At 42.0% G+C, this 26,046-nt stretch overlaps 1 long non-coding RNA gene across 2 annotated transcripts; it reads left to right on the top strand.

The window, feature by feature from the left end:
* The first annotated feature begins 6,692 nt into the window (after positions 1-6,692).
* On the top strand, positions 6,693-25,690 carry LOC145517802 (uncharacterized). Of its 2 annotated transcripts, XR_014062343.1 has the most exons (3): positions 6,693-6,889; positions 17,655-19,603; positions 23,842-25,690. It is a non-coding gene; the product is annotated as an uncharacterized LOC145517802 (long non-coding RNA). The 2 variants fall into 2 exon arrangements; XR_014062342.1 differs by lacking the exon at positions 17,655-19,603.
* Positions 25,691-26,046: the final 356 nt, after the last annotated feature.

Raw genomic sequence — 26,046 nt, forward strand, 5'->3', positions numbered from 1 at the left:
GTGGTATTAATAATGACTTAATGGGGAAGAAAAAAATGCTTAAATAGCCTTGAAAAATCTAGAGGACACTCATTTTTATGGTCAGAAATTTGGACTTTATCCTGAAGTACAGTGTTTTTGAAAATGTGGGCAAATCACTTGGGCTACTACATAAAGATGTGACTTCCAGGACTGACCTTACAAATGCATCATCAGAATTTCTGCAGCCCAGACTAGGAATTTTCAACAGCAGTGATTTTCTAGAGTTTGAGAAGCTTCTATTGAGTACCAAGGTAACATCAAAGGGTTTTGAAGAGGTTTATGGTAACATGAGCTAATATTTTAATTATCACTTTGACCTCTCTTCAGTCAAATCTCTTGCCCAACTTCTTCTAGACTCTCCTCAACTTCTTCCCCCTCCCAGGGTCCACAAGCACCAACTCAGTCACTATGGCCTTCGGAAGTCCCTACATCTTCACCAGGCATCTGACTTCTGAGTCTTAGCCTCAGTTCCCAGAGATCACAGTTTTACTATGTGGGTTGATTAAACCATGCAACCAAAGTCCATTCTATCCAGCCATTCCATCTTGACCCAGACCTTGATCTTCTTAGCAAGTAAGCATGAAACCGTTGGCTTGCTACCCAAACCTGTGACTTCATATTTTCTTCCTCTAAAGGTCCATAATCCTCTTTACAGTTCTGTTGTCAGCAGATAACTTCCACCGTTACCAATAAAATTACTCTCTGGTGATTTTAGATAATTATACACAAGAAGAGTTAAACAAGAATACTTTATATGGATACACGAGGTTGGAAATATTTGACAATAACATAAGAATTATCAAGAAATAATCTCTATGCCAGGGGACTGCGAGAAGCCCTTTCATAACTGTATCCTGCAGGAAAGTGCTCTCACCTTTGTTTTTCAGTGCAGAGGGGCATATTTCAGAGTTGCAAACATGGAGAACAAAGAGAGAGAACAAGTTATAATAAAACCCTCAGAGAGGAAAGTCTTCAGATAAGCAGACATTAGAAAAGCAAACTTCCTTCAATCCCAGAACTGAAGTGAAATGCATAGTAGGTATTAATCAAAGGAGAAAGTCCTGCACAGTTAATGAAGCTGCTGTATTATCAACATGAACCTTGAACACTGCTAAGAAAGAACTGAAATGCCTCTGCTGTTATGATGAGAAAGGCAACCAATCAAACACAGACATCCTGGGCCTGGGAACAGATGGGGCTTAGAAGACACTCACTGAATGACTAAAAACCAAAACAAGAAAAGAATAGCAGGACAGAGACATTTCCCTAAGGTTTTCACCAGTTCTTAACTGAAAATGCACTAAAAATTTAACATCAGAATGGCTTCAACATTCAACACCATCAGCGTACAGTAAGCTATATGTTGGAGGGGTCTGTTGTATATAATTTATAGTCATGCAGTGTGAGGTGACCTTTACCCTGCTGTTGTTCACTTGCTAAGTTGTGTCTGACTCCATGGGTTGTAGCCCACCAGGCTCCTCTGTCCATGGCGTTTTACAGGCAAGAACACTGAAGTGGTTGCCCTTTCCTTCTCCAGGGGATCTTCTTGGACCAGGGATCACACTCACTTCTCCTGCATTGCAGGTGGATTCTTTACCACTGAGCCACCAGGGAAGCTGAACTTTACCTTATCCATTCTTCCACCTAAAACTTTACTTACTTCAAGTCCTCTTATCGTCTTTAAAAAGATTTTAAGATGTTAATGGTGTATTTCAGCAATGTATGGCCTTGACAAAGGCAGTAAGACTCTGGTCATGAGGGACAGGGGGCCAGACAGACAGCCCCCACCCCCAGAATCACGTCCTGCTGAGGTCTGAATGTTGAGGTTAGTCTCAGCCATTATGTCCACCCTCATGGAGCCCGAAATTCTTCTCAACTGCAAGCTCGTTGATTCGCATTTTCACACAGACTCTCATCATCATCTCAGCATGGGTGTACAAGGCCTTGACCCCTAGGCACTCTGGGGCTGTGTTTCCCGGTCTTTCTGGGAAGCCAGAACCTCTGAGCAGTTGACCCGGCGGAGGTTGACCCGGCTGAGGTCCCTCCCACACAGCCTCAGTGGAGGCCCCGATAAACCCCGGCCCTCGTCCCTGAGGGAGGCTGAGCCACACGGAGGCGTTAGATGAACTTGTGACCCACACGTGAAGAATCCTTGCGTCGGCAGTGAGGTGACGCAGCCTAAGCTCCAGGGCTTGGGTGGGACTGAGGAAAGACTATTCAGGTGCAGTGTGGACACTCCTCATTCACTCACATGCCTCCTGCGGTGGACCTCACAGGAACTGGGGTAGCAGAGGCGTGCTATCAAGAGGAACCCGAATACAAGGTAATGAAACTACTGTTTCACCCAAGACACATTTGTTGCACGCCTACTGTGCAGCAGGTGCTGAACGAGGCCCTGGGCACCTTGTCCTTTAGAGAACATTCTATTTGGAGATGTCTAAAACAATGATTTTTTTTTCCTCATCTCCATAGATCATGTTGCCTCTGGTTTCTGATTTACAGACTTCATGTTTGAGGGAAGTCAGATGCTGCCTAGAAAAAAGAAATCATTGTTTAGCTTTAACTTAATTTTTGTTTAACTTAAATTTTTTTTTCTTGAGTCTGTAGCATGAGAACAGCCTTGAAAAGCCCAGGTTTTGTTTAAAGACAAAATACTTTGCTCATTCCATATTACATGCCAAGAGCAAAGCCTGGAGGTCTGAGCCCAGAGTTTTACTCTACAGAACAGGGAGAATTTGATGGACGCACAGTTCCTATCACAGAATAAGGAAAAACACAAATCCCACTGGCCTCTGGGAAGACACAATTAGTTACAGAAAGAAATTTCAACAAGATAAGCCGAGGGTAAAGTCACGGTTTCTCTGGAACTCAGTGTCCCAACATCTCAAACATGCGCTTAGAGGGGCAGTAGATTTCTGATGGTAGAAACTCAACAAAAATCCTATAGAGCTCGAAGGAGAGTCCAGGAGCAGCAAGCTGGCGTTCTGCGTCCTCTCTGTTCTGTCCAGCGCATTGTGAGAACAGGGAAGAGCATCATTCACAGGGGGCTGTGACCGGAGCCACACTTCCCATCTTTCTCAGTGAAGTTAACTGAATAGAACTTTAAAAATGACTTCCTCATGGCATTCCTTAATAACTTAATTTCTGTGTCCTTAGATGAGATAAGAAAGCCACGATCGATAGATCAGTGGTTTCTAGTTGTGCATTGCATTTTTATGACGTGTCTGCATCATGGTCCAGAAACAGCGCGTCCCTCTTTCCCTACTGCTTGCTCATAACTTGGTAAAGGTTCTGAAACACCCACATGCCTGTGGGAAGGACACAAGAGGCAGCTGAAAGTCTGAGAATCAATGTGCCGACTGAAGGGTCAAGGGTCCCGACGGCTCAGGCTGAGGACCGGACGCTCAAAACCAAGAGGGGCGTGAAGCACATAAGTCACGAGGGGCCTGATGGGGCTGAGGTCAGGTCCAGGCGGCGGGCAGCAGGGGGAGGCTCAGGCATGGTGAAGTTCAGGCCGCAACGCGGCCTTGCCACCCGAAGACACAGCGGGGTCAAAGACCAACCACAATGCCTCAGGTTCACTGAGCTAGCCGCAACCAAAAGCCATCAGCATCTCTCAACAAAGGGACCCCCGGGCACCAAGTTGGATAAAACCTCTCCTACACTTTGATGACAAAAGAAAAGAGAGAGAGGAAAAGTTCTTGGAAGACTATGTTTTTCAAAAAGAAAGCAGGTTTACAAATGGAGACTCCTAACCTGAAAGAAACAGAGTCTATTCAAAAGAAAGCATTTTAAACTGGAAGACACTAGTAATATACCTTTAATGAACAAGCTTAGAATGTATTGTTTTTGCTGTGGCGGCTGATGTTGCTATTATTTCCTGCTTACGAGCGGTGATGAGAGTTTCACAAAATATATTAGAATCTAGTTAAAGGCTGGTATTTATTTTATTAGAGCAAAGGAGAGAGGGAGATTCCTGAGTTACTGTGAATGAATTTCAGATCTACCACAGTTACAGGAATGTCCAGTGTGCTTGGCTCGTGGTCTATACAAACAGACTTACCAAAAAGTCCCTTGGGCTGCAAGGAGATGGAACCAGTCATTCCTAAAGGAAATCAACTCTGAATATTCAGTGAAAGGACTCATGTTGAAACCGAAGCTGCAACACTCTGGCCTCCTGAGGCAAATAGCCAACTCATTGGAAAAGACCCTGATGCTGGGAAACACTGAAGGCAGAAGGAGAAAGGGACAACAGAGGATGAGATGGTTGGATGGCCTCACCAACTCCATGGACATGAGTTTGAGTAAGCTCTGAGAGTTGGTGATGGACAGGGAGGCCTGGCGTGCTGCAGTCCCTGGGGTCATATAAAGTTGGACATGACTTAGTGACTGAACCACAATGACAACCAAAACTTCACACCTGTATTGGTTAATTTTGGGGAGTTCAGGCTCCAGCTGAGAGTGAAACGTCTGGGTTTAACTGAACAAAGAAGTGGGGCTGAGTTGAGAAGCCATACGACAATCAGATTTGAAGGAGCTAAACAGATCCGTTAGAAGCGAGTGGGGACAATAATGAGCAGGACAGAAGTGACAGGCCAGACTGGAAACACTGCCATCAGCCGTGGCAGTGCCCTGGCACATAGTAGGTGCCCATTACATGTGTTTAAAGTAAATGACGGGGCTTCCCAGGTGGCTCAGTGGTAAAGGATCCACCAGCCGATGCAGGAGCCACGGGTCTGATCTCCAGTCCGAGAAGATCCCACACGCCACGGGCGGCTAAACCCAAGGGCCACAAGTATTGAGTGGGCGCTCCAGAGCATAGGAGCCACAGCTATGAGCCCACGAGCCGCAGCTACTGATCCTGTGCTCCTGGAGCCCGCGTCACAGCAAGAGCAGCCGCCGCAGTGAGAAGCCTGCACACAGCCAGAGGGTATCCCTCACTCGCCGCGACCAGAGAAAAGCCCACACAGCAACAAAGACCCAGCACGGCCAAAACCAAACAAACAACCAATTAACCAACTAAACAATTTGTTTTTAATCCTTAAAAAATAATAAATGAGTCCTAGGTAGACAGTAGAGTGCAGAATCGTCACCCAAGTTCTACAATGAAAACACCCGGGTCTTTTATGGACGACACGTAAGCTCATGGAAAATCTGAGGGGACACGAAACCAGAGGAGCTGACATCCAGGTCAGCCACCCTCACCCACGTCCAGCTTCCATGAGCCACATGCTTGCTGCAAAATGTGAGGTCCTACTCGTGGGAAAATGTAGCCTCCAATCCCCTTGATGTTGTATTTTTCCCAATAAATCTGTGGCTGAATCTGGGGCAGGAATCTAGAACATTCTGGTAGCCTGTTCTGGTTCCCAATTCTACATTCCTGGAGCAGCCCCTGGGATGGAGAGTCTACGTATGGCTATGGCAGTGAAAGTGAAAGTAGCTCAGTCGTGTCCGACTCTTTGCAACCCCATGGACTATCTAGTCCATGGAATTCTCCAGGCCAGAATACTGGAGTGGGGAGCCTTTCCCTTCTCCAGGGGATCTTCCCAATCCAGGGATTGAACCCAGGCCTCCCACATTGCTGGCGGATTCTTTACCAGCTAAGCCACAAGGGAAGCCCAAGAATACTGCAATGGGTAGCCTATCCCTTCTCCAGGGCATCTTCCTGACCCAGGAATTGAACCGAGGCTCCTGCATTGCAGGCTGATTCTTTATCAACTGAGCTATCAGGGAAGCCCCAGTGAACACTGTGGTAAATCCCCACTGGGGAAGCAACAGGATTCCAAAGGACTTTGGATTATAAACCTCATCATCTTGAAGAGCATCCTCCTGGCTTCAGCCCTGGCTGCGACCATGTTTATAATTGGAAGACGGCCAGGGCCATTCCCAGGCTCCAAAACAGTGTAAATCAACAGATAGGAAAGGGAGTCTTTACTCCTAGGCCAGAGATTACCTCCTTAGAAGCTTTCTTCAGTTAATGGCCCTAGGAGTTGCAGGAAAGATAGAAATATGGAATCTGTGGTATGAAGGCTATACTCTCCCCCCCACACACACACCCTTATTTTATTCTGATGAACCCACAGAGAAATGAGTTAATTACTCCATGCAGTTATCCTGCTCGAGAGAAAAGCATTTCCTGGTTTACTGACACAAACTGTAGCCAAGAGCTCAGACAGAGTGGCTGAGATTTGAATTAACATCTTCTCCATTCAAAATCTTATGTGCCAGGCTTTCTGCTACAATGAATCTGAAAATTCAGAACCTGCCTGGCATTAGTTATGTATGAAAAGAATTTATGGGCTTTTATTTAAAGTCTTCTTTGCAAGGTATTTTTATTTTTTTTTTCTCAGTTTAGAGTTTGCATTTGGGGGTGGGGGACACAAAAAGTGTTTACATTAAGTGTTAGGTAAGTGATTCTAGAGAAAGAAAAGCTGGTAATTAAAGGGACTGACTTAGAGTTGGAAATCCTCCGAGGAAGACGGCTCACGATGTCTGAGAAGACTGAGGAATGGAGCTCCCTGCCCAGTCTCGTCTTTCAAGTAGAATTGACTGTGTGTTGAGGCAATTAAAGCTTTGCCTCTGATAAGGAGCTGGGAGAAAGGCTGAGGCCAGCGATAAGCAGCCCGAGCCGCAGGAGTGTCCAAGGACACTGCTGTCTGCAGAAGGAAGTCAGCGTCAGAAAGAGCCCTGAAGAGCATGGCTGGTTCAGACGGACGCGGACGGGAGTGCAGTGGTCCAGGCCCACTCCAGCCACAGACACCATCCCCGGGATGACATGTCTTCTGCCTCAGTTTCCACACCCACCGAGTGAGGGACTGAGCCCTGCAGCCCTTGGAGCCTCATGCTCTGAGCCCATAAACCCTGAGCGGTGAGTGTACTGTGTTTAATCCAGGTGCTTTCTCATCGAGAGACTGATGAGAGTACCATTAATTAGACATTTAATTAACAGCACTCATTTTTCCTAGAATGATATTTTGGTAAAAACAAATGCATTGTTGATTTTTCTCTCGTGTCAGTTCCCCAAAGCTAAGAAATTAAGAGCTGCTAATGCCTCATCTTCACCATCTGGGTTTTCTGAGACAATGCCAACTTTATGGATTATATCGAATCACTCATACCCATCATGATTTGAAATTTCTAGCGTTTTGTCATCCAAGCACTATCTCCCCGATTGCCATTTGCTGCCTAATGTGGCACAACATTACTGTCAGAGATGTTTTCAGCTTTTTGCCTTGCAAAATGTGTTCCTGGTACCTGTACCAATGGAGACGTTCTGTCTGTCCACAGGGGCGACAGAAATCAAAAGACCCGGGAGCAATACATAATTTATGCCCATAGGAATGTGAAAAATGCAGCTTATTTCTACTCAACAGTGAATAAAATAGATGTAACCAAATGGTTCCTCTGAACTCTTCAATGTATAGGTCCGAGGAAGTTAAATATTTTGTTTCCAAGTGAGTTGGATCAATTGTTCCTACTTGTTTTTTTGTTGTCGCTGTTGTTTTAAGTTTATTGGAGTATAGCTGATTTACAATGCTGTGTTAGTTTCAGGTATACAGCAAGCTGAATCAGTTATACACACACATATACGCACTCTTCTTTGGGTTAGTTTCCCATCTAGGCCGTTACAGAGTATTGAATAGAGTTCCCTGAGTTATGCAGCAGTTCTCATTAGTCATCTGTTTTATACGTTAGTATTAGTAATGTATACATGTCAATCCTAATCTTTTAATTCATTCTCTTTCCCCTCTTGGTTTCCATATGTTTGTTCACAATTTCTTTTGTTACTAGTTCTGTTTTGCAAATAAGATCATATACACTGACAGATGAATGGATGAAGAAGATGTGGTACATATATACAATGAAATATCCCTCCCCCCCGAAAAGGGGGAAATTGGGTCATTTGTAGAGACGTGGGTGGACCTAGAGACTGTCATATAGGGTGAAGTAAGTCAGAAAGAGAAAAACAAATATCATATGTTAACACATAGATATGGACTCTAGAAAAATGGGACGGATGAACCTATTTATAGGGCAGGAATAGAGACGCAGATATAAGGAATGGATGTGTGGACATGGTGGTGGGGGCGGGAAGGGAAGGGTGGGACAGAGAGAGAGAGGGGACTTGACATACATACATTGCCACGTATAAAACAGAGAGCTAGTGGGAAGCTGCTGTAGAGCTCGGGGCACCAGCCCAGCGCCGTGTGCGGACCTGGAGGGATGTGGAGTGGCAGGGAGGCCCACCACGGAGGGGATGCACGTATGCCTGGGGCTGACTCACTTTGTTGTACAGCAGAAACTAACACCACATTGTAAAACGATTATACTACAGTTGAAAAAAAAGTGTTGACACTTCCCACCATGCAGACTGAGCTGCATCCTTATTTGTTTCTGCATTTCCACTGTGCCCTTTTCCAGATGAAAAGTTAATAGCCCCTTCTTGTGGCCCATCCTTACACAAGCTCCCATAACAAAACTGGGTGGTTCCTTAGTCATCCAGAGACATTCATTTTGCCAATCAGGTTTGTTATTTGTATTAGTTTCCTGGAACCACAGTATCCCATTTCCACAAACTGGGTGACTTACAACAGTCAAGAGGACAGAAGTCCAGAACCAAGGGATGGAAAGGGCCATGCTCCGAAGAATCCTTTCCTGCTTCTGGTGACTCCTGCTGCTCCTTGGCTTGTACAAGGACGAGAGCACCACTCCAGTCACCACTTTTATCCTCTCTCTGGGTCTCTCCCCTGGGCGCTGCTTATCAAAATATTCCTTACTGGATTTAGGGCCTGTCTGGATAATCCACGATGATATCCCTAGGTATTTAACTTACACCTGCAATGACCTTTTTTTCCCCCAAATAACATCAAATTCACAGGTTCCAGGAAATGGTGGGAAAATCTTTTGGGGGATACCAATCAACCCACTATACACCTCTCAGGGGGTGAGAGGGTTTCCCAGAGGAACTGGACTTGTCGTGATAGACTTTGTCATTGTACGTGCATCCCTCTTCCTCACAGAGCATGTGGGCGTGTGGACCGCAGAGCCTAGACCCCTTGGAATCTCTGCTCCTTCTTGACCTGAATATAAACCATCATGCCAAATTCCCTTCTAGTTAATGGTTAGGTTTTGCTAGCCATTGTCTATGTGCACGCACACACACATACACAAGTATATATTAATATATTATTACCAAACCACACATACTGACCTCTCCAAGTCTGTATTCCAGCTCATCCATGATGCTCTATTATCTGCACAGTTTATACATGTTAGAAGCTCAACAGGAAGCAGACACAAGTCATGTTAATTTTCTTTAGAGATCAAATAATGAGAAGTCAAATCTCAAAATACCTTCTGAATTTCTGGCTCCCAAGATACACAACTATGATAATTGATGTATGAGGGGATAAAATCTGAAGTCACTTTTCTTTAAGCTGGTTACCAGTAACAATTGTGTCTTGTAAGTTTTCATAAAGTTATTTTGAGATCAGGAGAAGAAAAAATATAGTTCCATATGTAATCTCTGATTGTCCTTAACACAACCAAGGACTCACCTCTTTGTGTTTCCACTGTTACCTTGAGATGGAAGCTTGTGCTTCAATCAAATGCTAACTGAGGACCAACAGAGGGCCCATGACATGGAGTGGTACAGCTGAGGGTCAGAGGAGCTTGCAGGGTTTGATACTGTCACCCGCCCTGGAATTTTATGACGTGAGTTATGGTTGATTATTACTTGGGATACTCAGAGTCATGGGAAGATAGGGTCATCATGGGGTCACACAAATCTGAATGGGCTCCAGCTAGCAGAACTGGCATACATTTAGAATGTAATTCATTTTAGCAGCAGAATCTTGAATGAATACAGAAGCAATTGTACCACTGGTCTTGGCTTAAACAGGTCTAATCGACTTCCCTGTGTATAATATATCCAGGGGTATACTGGAGCTGGCTCCTACCAGCTCATAAGTTTCCAGGAAATTAGTGAGCCAGTTAAATAAACTATATTAAAGATCAATTTATATACATTTGCAATAAATTATATTAAAAACAAAGGTAACTGGCGTTTGGGGTTAGCAGATGCAAACTATTACATACAGAATGGATAAACAACAGGATCCTACTGTATACCACAGGATACCATTTGATATCCTGGAATAAGCCATAGTGGAAAAGAATATAAAAAAGAATGTACTTATGTGTATAAATGAGTCACTTTTCTGTATGGCAGAAATTAACACAACATTGTAAATCAACTATACTTCAATAAAAAAAAATTTTTTTAAAGCCAAAGGTAATAAATACTCAAAGCTGATCATTTCCTTACCATCTTATTACAACTTACTAGTTTATCAGTGTTGAGATATCACCTCTAAAGGCCCAGAGTTTATTTGATCTCACAGCTATGACTTCATACTACTTTTCACAGGGAGACAGAAACCAGCTCCCACCAGTCTGTCAAAGGCAGTCTTAGAAATTCATAAATACATGAATCTGCAAGAGATACACAGAATTTATCTGTAATTTTCCCCTTCAAAGTACTGTTGAAGTCTTCCTCTGTTCCTAATTTACAAGTTTCCAGTCTTTCTGTTATCATATTTTGGAGAAACAAACCGAGGGTGAGGAAAAGAACAAAGCAGGTGAAGGAAGGATGTGGGACAGAAGAACTTGCCTCTGTGGACGACAGTTCACACCCCTCCCCAGTCCTTCGGAGAAGCTGCATTCTCACCCTATTTGCGACGCATGCGCGTCGCTTCTCATTTTTATTTGGCAAGAAAATTAAAACTGTGAAGCTCTAATCCTAACATATTCGGTTAGATATCATTTTAGATATGTCAAATACAATCCATTTCTACCTGAGGGAAGTCACCTTACTTCTTTGGGGCAAGTCATGCTGTTCTAAGAGTAGCCTATTTACATTAAACCTTCCACGATGGAGCAGCCTGCTAACTAGGGTCCTCGTTGCACGTGTGCGTGCTCAGTCGTGTCCAAGTTACACGGCGGATAGAAACACCCAGGGCCTTTCTCATTACTGCACTTACACAGTTATCAAGCTAAGCCGTGCAAGATCTTCAGCATCTGGTAGAACGGATGCTACTGGCTGCACAACCAAAACCCTTTAGCCAGCTCCTTCTTGCAGACCAAGTCATTCTTATGTTTGGGGTATTCACTTCCCTCCACCAGGTAATGTGCTTATTAGTAAGACGACCCAACTTCTACACAGAGGTAAATCTTTTTTATCAATATTTTTATTAAAGTATAGTATTGTGTTAGGTTCTATTGTACAGAAAAGGGATTCAGATATATACATATATAATATATATATTCTTTCTTATATTCTTTTCCATTATGACTTATCATAGGATATTTAATCTGGCTCTCTGTGCTATGCAGTAGGACCTTGTTTTTATCTATTCTGTGTATGAAAGCTTACATCGGCTGACCCTAACCTCCTACTCCAGCCCTCTCCCAAGCCCCTGCCCCTTGGCAACCACCAATCTCTTCTCTAGATCTGTGATCTCAGAGGTAAATCTTAATTCCTCCAACTCTAGCATGGTCATCCTACTCCCCCTGCTAGTGACTGGTCAGGGACTGGGTATGTGACTCACTTATGACCGAGAGGTCTGCTGAGGACATCTGGAAGGGTTTCCTTGTGCATTAAAGAAACACCCCAGAAAAGATGGTCCCTCTACTCCACAGACACTCCCGCTTCTTCCTGAAGGACTTCACACTCAGCAGCTATCTTGTCACCATGCGATGAGGTGAGAAGGCTATGCTGATAAACTGATCATTTTCCAACCCAGGGCTTCTCATTGTTCACAATAATGAACATCCTTACTGTTCATGCCAGTAGTTCTCAATGTACACACCATAAGCATAAGCAGCACCTGGGAAATTTCTAGAAATCTAGAATTTTAGGCACTTCAGTTGACCCTTGAACATTACATGGGTTAGGAATGCTGACCCTCTAGGTAGTCAAAAATCCACCTATAATTTATAGTCAACTCTCCATATACAAGATTCCTCTGTATCCGAGGGTCCTGAGTTTGCAAATTCCACCAACTGTGGATCCTGTATGGTATTGTTCATTGTTGTTGCTCTTTAGTCGCTGAGTTGTGTCTGACTCTTTGCAACCCCATGGACTGTAGCCCATCAGGCTCCTCTGTCCATGGGGTTTTCCAGGCAAAAATACTGGAGTGGGTTGCCATGTCCTCCTCCAGGGGATCTTCCTGACCCAGGGATCAAACCCACATCTCCTTCATTGGCAGGTACATTCTTTACCACTGAGTCACCTGGGAAGCCTGTATGGTATTGTAGTATTTCCTATTGAAACCAAGGCATGTATAAGTGGACCTACACAGTTCAAACCTGTGTTGTTCAAGGGCCAACTCGACTTCAGAGTTACTGAATTAGAACCTCTGGGGAAGGGATCCCGCAGTCTGTAACAGCCCTCCAAGTGACCCTGGTTCATGCTCAAGTTTGATAACCATGCGTTCAAATGATTTAATAACATCTGGACACAGGGTCTGGAATTTGACTGGCAATTGAGAACTCCTAGATCATTTTCAAATAGAAGACATTGTGATATGCTTATCAGGTAACCTAGAGGAAGTCCTCAAATGGAAGCTAATATTTGGTGACCATGAACAATCACTTAGCACCTTTTTGGGTCAGCTAAATTTATTATAAAAGAGGTGATTGTAGCTCACAATCCATGTAGGGAAGCTGTTAGCACTCCATGATAGAGATAAATCATATAGTTACCAACTAGCCCACTGGAAGCTTTTATGTTTTCCCTCTTGGCTGGCTGCACAATAAAATGTTCTATTTCATCTACTATGATTTTCTAAACAAACAATTATGTGGTGAAGGGTGATAATTACTAAAATATTCTTCCCTTTTATTATGAGGAAGGTAAAGTGAAAGGCTGACATGAATTTTCTGTGAAATTTTGAGGCACAGAAAAAAACATATGAAACTTCCATAATTAAAATGCTAAGCTTAAAAAGATAAGTTTTCAGAACATAGGATATAAACTGCAGCTTTATACTTGACCACAAGTACTCTACTGAGATAACATGGAATCCTGCGCCTTTACTTATAAAGAAGTGAATGTAATACAAACACTACAAACTAATAAACTTCATATGTGCATGATGATAACAATGAATAATATTAATACCACCTTTGGATGCTAGTTAAGCTCATTTCCCATTCTTTGATGATTTTTAATTATATTCAGCTGTACTGTGAATTCATAACCAAACATTTAGTTACACAAAATAGCAAAATCAAAGTAATCAATAAATGAGGAAGTACATGTGATTCACCAAACTGTACAGGTTGGTAATCTGAGGTCTACCAGGATGAATGTACCAAGGAGCCTGCAACAGAGCCATGCTCAGTTTCAACAAAACATGACTTTTGCAGCAGCTGCTTCAGAATTATTCCATTCACAATAATATATGACATAGCTCTCATATAGGCCACGTTGCAGGATCTACATTTTCTATTCCAGACTGTCTTTCCTACTCAATGTAGTTTCTAAGTTTAGCTTAACACTCCACTCACTTCAGCTTGGCCGGGGAAGAAGAGGCAGTCGGTGCAGGGTTTACGAATATTGGCTTCAGAGCTAGTTTGCCTGTGTTTCCTACCTCACAGGGTAAAATGACCTCGTATGTAAAGTGCTTGGACAGTAGGTGGCACAAGATAAGTGCTCAGTTCATATTAACTCTAAACATGCTCCTTGTAAGAGTGTATAGACATTACCAGGAGAGATTTTTCAAACTGCAATATATTCACAATTAAAACCTTACTCCTTAAGAATTTTGAGAAGTACCTTTGGGAACATGGCTTCCCTTTGCCCCACTATCAACTCCCCAGCACACACTCCTCCCGACTTGAAGGTCACTTTTATACTGAATCTGTTACTGCTCAGAGTGTTTTAAGTCACAGGAAAGAATATGAATTTGGCTTAGACTTTCTTTTTTTCCCCTGTATGGTTTATTTGACAAACAAAAAAACTCTACAGTGAATGCACTTTAATTAGAAACAACATAAAATGCTAACAGGTTACATCCAATTTCTGTCTGTTACTTAATTACAGAAAGCTATGAAAATTACTTGGCCTCTGCTGTAATCAGCTTTTTTATCTTAACATGGGGGATCATCCCCATCATCACTGGATTATTGTAAATGTTAAATAAGATAATCTCAATCAAAAGCATTTTGTGAGCTATAAAGAAATGTATATATATATATACACACATATATATACATACACACACATATATACATAGGTACATACATGCACACACATAGGTACATATATGCACACACACATACATAGGTACACATATGCACATATACATACACACACATACATAGGTACACATATGCACATATACATATATACACATATATACATAGGTACATATATGCACATATACATATATATACACGCACATATACATAGGTACATATATACACATATATACACACCTATGCTGCTGCTGCTGATAAGTCGTTTCAGTCGTGTCCGACTCTGTGCGACCCCATAGACGGCAGCCCACCAGGCTCCACCGTCCCTGGGATTCTCCAGGCAAGAATACTGGAGTGGGTTGCCATTTCCTTCTCCAATACACACCTATACATAGGTACATATATGCACATATACACACACCTATACATAGGTACATATATGCACATATACACACCTATACATAGGTACATATATGCACATATACACACATATATCAGTTCAGTTCAGTCGCTCAGTCGTGTCCGACTCTCTGCGACCCCATGAATTGCAGCACGCCAGGCCTCTCTGTCCATCACCAACTCCCGGAGTCTACACAAACCCATGTTCATCGAGTCGGTGATGCCATCCAACCATCTCATCCTCTGTCGTCCCCTTCTCCTCCCGCCCCCAATCCTACCCAGCATTAGGGTCTTTTCCAATGAGTCAATTCTTCGCATGAGGTGGCCAAAGTATTGGAGTTTCAGCTTCAACATCAGTCCTTCCAGTGAACACCCAGGATTGATCTCTTTTAGGGTGGATTGATTGGATCTCTTTGCAGTCCAAGAAACTCTCAAGAGTCTTCTCCAACACCACAGTTCAAAAGCATCAATTCTGTGGCGCTCAGCTTTCTTCACCGTCCAACTCTCACATCCATACATGACCACTAGAAAAACCATAGTCTTGACTAGATGGACTTTTGTTGGCAAAGTAATGTCTCTGCTTTTAAACATGCTATCTAGGTTGGCCATAACCTTCCTTCCAAGGAGTAAGCGTCTTTTAATTTCATGGCTGCAGTCACCATCAGCAGTGATTCTCGAGCCCCAAAAAGTAAAGTCTGACACTGTTTCCACTGTTTCCCCATCTATTTCCCATGGAGTGATGGGACCAGATGCCATGATCTTAGTTTTCTGAACGTTGAGCCTTAAGCCAACTTTTTCACTCTCCTCCTTCACCTTCATCAAGAGGCTCTTTAGTTCTTCTTCACTTCTGCCATAAGGGTGGTGTCATCCGCATATCTGAGGTTATTGATATTTCTCCCAGCAATCTTGATTCCAGCCTGTGTTTCTTCCAGCCCAGCGTTTCTCATGATGTACTCTGCATAGAAGTTAAATAAGCAGGGTGACAATATACAGCCTTGACGTACTCCTTTTCCTATTTGGAACCAGTCTGTTGTTCCATGTCCAGTTCTAACTGTTGCTTCCTGACCTGCATACAGGTTTCTCAAGAGACAGGTCAGATGGTCTGGTATTCCCATCTCTTTCAGAATTTTCCACATATATATACACACACACATATATACATAGGTACAGGTATGCACATATACACACATATATACACACACATATATACATAGGTACATATATACACATATACATATACACACACACTTATACACATAGGTACATATATACACATATATATACACACATATATATACATAGGTACATATATACACATATACATATACACATATACATAGGTACATATATACACATACACATATATACATAGGTACATATATACACATAAACATATACACACACACATATATACATGGGTACATATATGCACATATACATATATATATGTGCATCCAGCAAAGTGAATGCTATACATATACATATATGCACTCTTTTTTAGAGGCTTTTCCCGTATAGATCATTACAGAATATTATGATCTATATACATGTATATATATACACACACACATATACATAGGCACATATATATACATATACACACATATATACACACATATATATACATAGGCACATATATACACATATACATATATATATATACACACACATATACATAGGTACATATATCATTACAGAATATTATGATGTATACGGGAAAAGCCTCTAAAAAAGAGTGCATATATGTATACATATAGCATTCACTTTGCTGGACACTGGAAACTAACAACATTGTAAGCCAACTATACTCCAGTAAAAATTAAAAACAAAGTTACAGACATATTATAGCTAAGAAACAGAGTGGACGCAATAGTGAGGAGCTGAGAGTCCCCAGGTAAGTCCTGGTGCCTCAGCTGCACTTCCCACTCTCAGATCTTCCTTCCGTCTCTGTGGGGGCTCAGCTCGTCTAACTCCTCAAACTGAGCATGGGTGATGGAGGGTTCTTAGAGTGGGAGACCTGACGTAGTGTAAGAAATATTCTTTGGCTCGCTCATGCCAATGAAAAATTAAAATCATATAAAGTAAATAAATAACCGAGGACAGTAGCATAGCCAAGCTGACACATTGAAAGACCATCATAGGGACCCCCCTGGTGGTCCAGTGGTTAAGACCTCACCTTCCAGTGCAGGCGGTACAGGTTTGATCCCTGGGTGGGGAAATAAGACCCCACATGCCTCCTGGCCAAAAATCAAAACATAAAACAGAAGCAATGTTGTCACAAGCTCAATAAAAACTTTAAAAATGGTCTCCATCAGAAACTCTTTAAAAAAGACCATCACAGAAGGGAGGTAGCAGAAGAGGGCACCCCAGTTTTCACACTTACCGAATACCACCCACAAAGCGGGAAAGATAATTTGCCAAGAGACAATGACAGGATCATCCTGGAAAAGCCCATGGATTCTGAGCAGCCAAGAACAACCCCCCACTACAGAGGCAGGAGAGGACTGCCCAGAATAAGCAGACAGCTCACAGTGACAAGGGCTCTTTACCAGCCGGGATATTGCCATCACATCTCCCTTCTCAGTGTCCATCCAAAGAGCTGTATATCTATGGGACATCACAGTCTTACTTATCATCTTAATTCCTTAAGGCAGGGTAAGGAATTTCAGGATTATCAAGCACAGGGTGAGTTTAGTTGTAGGAATTACTTTAAAGGCACAGATGCTTATGGTTTGGTCACTAAGTCGTGTCTGACTCTTTGCGACCCCATGGACTGTAGCCCGCCAGGCTCCTCTGTCCATGGGATTCTCCAGGCAAGAACATTGGAGTGGGCTGCCATTTCCTTCTCCAACAGATGGAAACCCTCAAATTCTAACATATTAGAAGTTACTGTTTCAGCCTCTGGTCAAGTGTTACTTTAGGTTAGAAAATCACTGAAGTGTATCAAACTTTCTATTAACAACATCCCACAGGGACTGAGGAAATGCACCTTCCTCAAGAGAACTACCCCATGTTATCAGCACGGAACAGAACATGTATGAGATGGAGACCTGATAAAGCTGAAGTCAAAACTTCAAGAGGATATGTCTGCCAAAGAATAAATCCAGCTGGTGTCTACATTCCTCAGGACTGCTGAAAATGCAGAGGATAAAGTCGAGCTGGGCCCACCTTTGTTCCATCACCTGAGCCCTTCATTTTTTCCCTCTCCCACCATTCGTTTTGCAAGTTTGGATAAAGTCTCCCTTGCCTGGTTGCCTGTCATCTCTCCCACCTTCATTCCTCTATAAACACCGTTTCTGCTGCATCTTCAAAAGCTTATCTCCTCTCCACAGCTGTCTGTTCAAAGTTGAGAGTCTGACACTGATTTAAACAGCCTGAATTGCTCTGAAATAAATTCCTCAAGGCAGAGACCAATTTCTTATGCACTGCCAATAGCTAAATATGGTGTTGGTGTTGCATAAACACAGTATGAATATAAATAACAGAAAGTTCAAAAAAAGGGTAACAATTTCTGTATGTTAGACAATTAAAATCTGAAGCTTTGGCGTGAACTCTGAGTACTCCTAAAAAATTATCAGAAGATGATGCTCTCTTCTACTGGATGGGAGATGGAGCTTTACAAATGGAAAAGCTGAAGATCCATTCAGGAATGTCCAGGGAACTGACTCTTTATTCCACCATGCCTGGCTCTCCATGGTGGAGAATGCCAGTTGTTTGTTCACAGTTATTCCTTTCCCTCATGCCTTCCTGTGGGGAAAATAGAATTCCCAGCTCTTCTGACTTTGGGCTTACCCATGTGATTTGATTTGGCCGGTGAATGTAAGTGGACACTGCATGGACAGATGTCTCACAGGTGCTTGCATGCTTTGCATTAGCCTCTAGAGCTCCTGGATTTCACCAGAAGTTCAAAATTCTATCATGATTCCAGAATGAGGAGACAGCTGGGACATACTTGGACCCACCCAAATCCTGAATCCTAATCCAGCTGACTGCAAATGATCTCAGCTAAGTCCAGCAGAGCACAGCTGACTTACAGACAGGAGAGGAGGGAATAAACGTTTATTATTATAAGCTTCTGAGGTGAAGGGGTGGCTTTTACCATGGCCTAGTGGGAGCAATGACCCACAAATATGTTCTTCAATCTGCAATTAGAAGAAATGAAACATCAGGAAATATTGACTCTAAAAAGGAGTCTGCTCTTAGTTATACTCTCCTCTGATCTCCCTAGCCAATCTCTATCCCAGGACGCAATTTCAGAAAATTTCAAGTCACTCCATGAGATGACTCTGTAGTATTTTTTTTAAGCATTTTTTTGCAATAAAACATCTTGAACACACGCCCGACTAATGAGTAACCATTGGCTGGCACAGATTCAGAGAATACTCTTGGAAGAAATGCTCTTTTTCATTGCCATGGCTTGTCTTGAAGATGGACCCCCAGTGAGTCATGCCTCCCAGTATTAACGCACTTGTACGGTCCTTTTCCACCATGAACATGAGCTAGTCCTGTGAAACCAAAAGAATTCAGCGTGCGTGACACTTGGCAACTTCTGAAACAACGTTAGAAGGTTTGTAGCTCTTCTTTGGATTCTTAGAACACTTACTCTAGAGCCCTGGGTACTAAAGCAGTCAGATGCTCCAGCTAGAGAGACGATCTGGAAAAGACCTGGAACTCACGGAGGAGAGAGACCAGGGTGAGACCAGGGCCCCCGCCGTGCCTCCCAAGCTGCGGTGCAGTGAGCTCATAAACAAGTGAAGCCTGTCCGACTACCCAAGGTCATCTCCGACTACCCAAGGTCATCCCAGCGGCCTGCTGCAAGTGACTGCCTGACACCAGCCGACGGCACACCCAGCCAAGCCCTGCTCGACTCTTGACTTACAGATTGTGAGCGTAATAGAGTCGCTTTGTCTTAAACCAGAAGGTCTGTGGTTATACATCAATTGGTACCCAAAGCATTCATTTACACAGTTTACCAAAGTGGCATAACGACTGGTTATAACAATCATCAACGTTTGTAACTGAGCGGGAGCCTATGAGGGCCTTCCCAGGACAGAGCCCCCGTGCCCCATGCCCTCCCGCTGCCTCTTGTCTGTAAAAAAAACTCTTTAGCCTCCCAGGTGCTCCCTGAGCAAATTTAATCAGAGAAGTGAGAAAATACAGAAAGGAAGGAAAAAAACCAAGCGATACAAAACAGTAACAGTTGAGTCATTAAAGAAGGTGGAAGACCTTTAGGTCCTCCTCAAGGGCTGTGGATAATATTCTGAGCCACGTCCTTCGAGTGGTTTTGCAGGTACTGACGCCCCACCGGGTGGGAGAAGTTAGCTGTGTGCTGCCCACCAGCACCCAGACCCCAAGCCAGTTCAAACCAGAAGGCTGACCGGGTTGACTCCTGATTACCCCACCACCAACCAATCAGAAGAATGTCCGCAAGCTGATCACACACTCCATAGCCTCTCCTGCTCACCATGCCTTTAAACACCTTTCCCTGAAAGCCACGGGGAGTACGGGCCTTCCAAGCACCAGCTGCCGGGACTCCGGGCTCGGCTCTTGCACTTTCCTTCAACACAGCCTGGTCTCAGTAGACTGGCTTTACTGTGTTTGGGCAGGGAACCCAAGTTTGGTTCCGATAACACATTTACTAAATGTTGTACGGTGTTGTGTACCATGTGTCAATATTTAATTTCTTCCTCACATCAATATAAGTACCTTTGAAATATGTAACATAACTATTGCCATTTGATACGTGAGAAAGTTCAGACACAGAGATATTAATTAACGGCTCAAAGTCAAATGGGTAGTAAAGTAGTGGAAACAAGGTCTGACCTAGGAAGTATCATAAGTCCTGATCCCTAACTAATTAAAAATTCAGGAAAGCGCAGAGCTATGATTTCCTAGGCAATGTTCTTTTCACTCAGCCAGTTCACAGCCACCAGGCAGTCAGTTTACACACATTTTGATGAAGGTTACAATGTTGGCATTTGTGGAAAGAAACAAGCAGGATATTAAGTTACAGCTATTAAAGGACAGGCTGGTTTAGACCAGCTGAAGATCTGACTCCCTAAGTCTTTGAGGTGTTGGAAGGGCACAAGGCCAAAAGAGTTCATGGGAAATAAAACGCTATTGATCGCTGGCCAGAAACATCAGTGTTCACAACAAAGACGACTACTACCTGCCAATTCAAGAAACGGTAGAGTTAAGAAACGTTAGGAAGCAGAGTACTTCTCCTTTCTGGGTGGGCTTGTCATGAGGGTCTGATTTAGCTGAGTGTAAAATCTGATTATGTGACTGACTGACTTTGGTTTTCACAAGAGTGTTGCCTCAAATATAATTATCTTTGTAGCCAGTAAGTAGGCAAAATGTTTCCACTTGTTTATAAACAATCATCAGTGTGGATCTGAGAAGAATATGGGGAATCTAAGATTTCATATTTTCATCTTAATATGGAAATGATGGGTTCTATTCTGTCGGCTGGAGAAGGCAACGGCACCCCACTCCAGTACTCCTGCCTGGAAAATCCCATGGATGGAGGAGCCTGGTGGGCTACAGTCCATGGGGTCGCTGGAAGTCAGACACGACTGAGTGACTTCACTTTTCCTTTTCCTTTTCAGGCACTGGAGAAGGAAATGGCAACCCACTCCAGTATTCTTGCCTGGAGAATCCCAGGGACGGGGGAGCCTGCTGGGCTGCCGTCTATGGGGTCGCACAGAGTCGGACACGACTGAAGCGACTTAGCAGCAACAGCAGCAGCAGCAGCATTCTGTCGGCTGTGATTGATAGCAGGAGGTCTTCTGATGTCCACAAGGGGCCTTGATAGAAGTCCCTGGCCCAGGGCTCCATGCTTTTTTGCCATAGAGAGGCCTCAGATGAGTGTATAGGCCCCTGCTTGAAAGAGTGGTTTCAAGCTTGAAACAGCTTGAAAGTAACAATAGAAAATAATAGATCAGTCAAAGGCATGGTTAGGAATGCCTACAGTTACAGCAAGCAGAGCAAGCTGAGGCCTGGTCTACAGAATAACTGGGCTACTCTCCTCAAAAACTTTACAAAAATTGAGCATGACTGAGGAACTCTTCCAGATTAAAGGAGACTAAACAGACTTGACAATCAAGGGTGACAGGATATTCTGAAATGATTCCTGAACCAGAAAAAGAAATTACAATTCCTCTTTGGCCTAATAAGACCTTAGTGGAATGACTGGTGATTGTCTAACACCATAGATGAGATAACAATATGCTAGCAAACGGAACTTCCATTTTTACTGTGATTGGGATTGTACTGCAAATGTTTTAGGAAACACACACTGACATGGTTAGGGGTAAAAAGGCATTGCCTTTTTCTCAAATTCTTCAGGAAAAGAAAAGATCTTTACTCCATCTGGAATTTATTTTTGTACATAATGTAAGATGGCAATCTAGTATCATTTCTTCCATATGCATGGAATACCAAGTCAACACAGTTTATTAAGCAATTTATCCTTTCCCAATAAATTAAAATACTGCCTTTGTCATATATTCCCATATATAATTAAGATCTGTTTCTGGAATGTGTATTTTGTTCCATTCATTTACTTTCCATGCCTATGTCAATATCATAGCAATGTGACTTTGTAGTATAATTTAGTATCTTGGAAGACAAGATAGCCTTCTTTTTCATATATCTTTTCATATATATAAAATTTCTGTATATATACATACGTATCCCTAATATATGACATATATATATGTAAACTTGTACACTATGTGTGTACATATTAATGCATATGTATAGATGTGTTTATTCATCTTTATTTAGATTTATATAAGGTGTCTTCATGTTAGTCCTGTGCCTTACCCACTAATTCCTAGTACGGTATGATTTCATTGTTGTTATAAGGAGAGTATTCCAAGTCCATTTCTAAATGCTAATTGCTAGTATAGAGAAAAAGTGCTTATTTACACCTTACCAAATTCACTTATTTCTTTCAGTAGTTTTTTTTTACTCTTTGGATTTCAGGCTTATAGTCAAATCTTAGCAGATAAGATTATATTGTATCAAATCCATCTTGGCAAAATAAATCTATTTTTTCAGTGTATCCACGTTCTTTTATTTCTCATTTGTTTCATTTTCTTGGACCTCTAGATTAATATTAAATAAAAATAATAAAGGGTTGTTCTATCTAATCCCAACTTTAACTATTTTAATGTTATTTAAAATAATTCATTTATTTAATATTCAGTTTGTTTCAACATTTAGGATAATTTTCCATTGATTTTTGGTAAATAGATTTTCATTACATTTGGTTTCCTTCTAATACTCTTTTACCTAATTTTAATAGGAGTGGCTGCTGGATATTAAATATTTTTTATCAGTTTTTAATGTTATTATTCATCTATTAGGATTATGATTATAACTTGCCTAAATTAAACCAATATTTTTCTACATTAAACTTACCTTGCTATGATGGTTTAAACTCTTGATCAATTACTGGATTGCACTCACTGATTTTTACTTGCCCCATGGCTCAGTGTAAAAGAATCTGCCTGCAATACAAGAGACATGGGTCTGACCCCTGGGTCCAGAAGATCCCCTGGAGGAGGGAATGGCAATCCACTCCAGTGTTCTTGCCTGGAACATCCCAAGGGCAGAGGAGAGCCTAGCAGGCTACAGTCTGCAGGGTCACAAAGAGTCGGACATGACTGAGTGGTTAACCACACACTCACTTATTTTATTTAGAAGTTTTGCCTTTATGTTTGTAGCATGATATAAATTTTCTCCTTTAGACTGTAGTTTCTTTATCAGTTTTCACCATGAATATGAAACCATCTTCATGAATAAAATGGGGCAATTTCTATCTATACTAGATAATATTTGTTAAATAAATTGTTATTTTTTGGAATAATCTATTTCTGAAGATTAGACACAATTTATTTCTGAAATATATCAAGACCAGTGTCTTTTTCAAAGATAAACTCAGCACCTTCTACCACCTTCAATCAACTGTTGCGTTGTCTTTTCTTCAAATAATTTGGTAATTTATAATTTTCTAAGTATCATGTAGGTCTAGTTTCTCAAAATTGCTACCAAGACCCTTCTCGTGGTCAGCTCTTTAAATTGTTTCTATGGCATGGTTGTTCCTTTTCATTCTGTATTTTTACAATTTTGCCTTCTCATCTTTTTTTATAGGCTTCTAAGTGGTTTAACTGGTTTCACTAGCAAAGTAATGCTCAAAATTCTCCAAGCCAGGCTTCAACAGTACATGAACCGTGAACTTCCAGATGTTCAAGCTGGATTTAGAAGAGGCAGAGGAACCAAAGATCAAATTACCAGCATCCGTTGGGTCATCCAAAAAGCAAGCGAGTTCCAGAAAAACATCTACTTCTGCTTTACTGACTATGCCAAAGCCTTTTACTGTGTGGATCACAACAAACTGTGGAAAATTCTTCAAGAGATGGGAATACCAGACCACCTGACCTGCCTCCTGAGAAACCTGTATGCACCTCAAGAAGCAACAGTTAGAACTGGACATGGAACAACAGACTGGCTCCAAATCGGGAAAGGAGTACATCAAGTCTGCATATTGTCACCCTGCTTATTTAACTTATATGCAGAGTACATCATGAGAAACCCTGGGCTAGATGAAGCACAAGCTGGAATCAAGATCGTCAGGAGAAATATCAATAACCTCAGATATGCAGGTGACACCACACTTTTGTCAGAAAGCGAAGAACTAAAGAGCCTCTTGACAAAACTGAAAGAGGAGAGTGAAAAAGTTGGCTTAAAACTCAACATTCAGAAAACTAAGATCATGGCATCTGGTCCCATCACTTCATGGCAAATAGATGGGGAAACAATGGAAACAGTGACAGACTTTATTTTTCTGGGCTCCAAAATCACAGCAGATGATGACTACAGCCATAAATTAAAAGACGCTTGCTCCTTGGGAGAAAAGTCATGACCAACCTAGACAGCATATTCAAAAGCAGAGACACTGCTTTGCCAACAAAGGTCCGTCTAGTCAAAACTTTGGTTTTTCCAGTAGTCATGTGTGTATATGAGAGCTGGACTATAAAGAAAGCTAATGCTTTTGAACTGTGGTGTTGGAGAAGACTGTAACGAGTTCCTTGGACTGCAAGGAGATCTAATCAGTCCATCCTAAAGGAGATTAGTGCTGGGTGTTCTTTGGAAGGACTGATGCTGAAGCTGAAACTCCAGTACTTAGGCCATCTGATGCGAAGAACTGACTCATTTGAAAAGACCCTGATGCTGGGAAAGATTGAAGGCAGGAGGAGAAGGGGACGACAGAGGATGAGATGGTTGGATGGCATCATGGACTCGATGGACATGAGTTTGAGTAAGCTCCAGGAGTTGGTGATGGACAGGGAGGCCTGGCGTGCTGCAGTCCATGGGGTCGCAAACAGTCGGATCTGACTGAGCGACTGAACTGAACTGAACTGTTTTTCCTCATGACTTAGTACTTTTAATATGGAGCTCTTATTTTTTTAAGTCTTCACTGATTTTGTTACAACATTGCTTCTGTTTTCTGTTTTGGTCAGGCTTAGCTCCCCCAGGAGGGATCAAACCCATACCCCCACATTGGAAGGCGAAGTCTTACCCACTAGACCACCAGGGCCGTCCTGACTTAGTGCTTTTAACTTTAAATTCTACGTTGATGTTGCTTTTGCCTCCTGTGCTTTGTTTCTTTGCATCTTCTTTATGCAACTCTTTAAGAATCATTTTAAGAGTTCTTCTTGCAAATAGCAATTATATTTTTAAGTCAGTTTGTCACTTAATCTGAGTAGTTTTCATATTTAATAAAAATCACTGACATAATTTTATTCCTGTTCCTTTATTTTCAACATACATTTTACTTTCTTTTCTGTCTTATTTTTCTAGTTTGATGATTACAGCTGTTTGCTATTTTCTGATGCTCATTTGGAAATACCTGCAGTTCTTTAATGATTACCTTCTCTTTTTGAAACCTATTTCTCTACAATTATTTGAAGTAAAATAAAAACCATTTCCCCCAATGAAATGTGCTGTTCTGTCATCTTCCACTTGTCTGTATGATTTCACACAGACGTTTCTTTCTTTGACCCTCCCATTAAAATTAAAGAATTTGAATGATTTTACTTTTTCCCCTCCCCTCAAGTCCTAGGACTTACTAAGAATTTAGTTATTTTAGTTCTAAACTATTAGTTGAATTTCCAATACATTGTGTCACTTCTCTTCATCGTATTAATCACATCTGGCATTTACATCACACATAAATTATATTTATCATCTCAGTCTATCATTATTCATCTATTGCTAAGTGAAGACACAAATAAGCACTTACTCATTCTCAGATGTGCGCTCACAATCCCCACTTCATGTGACACTTCCCTGGCT

This window comes from Giraffa tippelskirchi, chromosome 8 (genome assembly GCF_054371585.1).
Source record: "Giraffa tippelskirchi isolate mGirTip1 chromosome 8, T2T-mGirTip1v1.2.pri, whole genome shotgun sequence".
NCBI classification, from domain to species: Eukaryota; Metazoa; Chordata; class Mammalia; order Artiodactyla; family Giraffidae; genus Giraffa; species Giraffa tippelskirchi.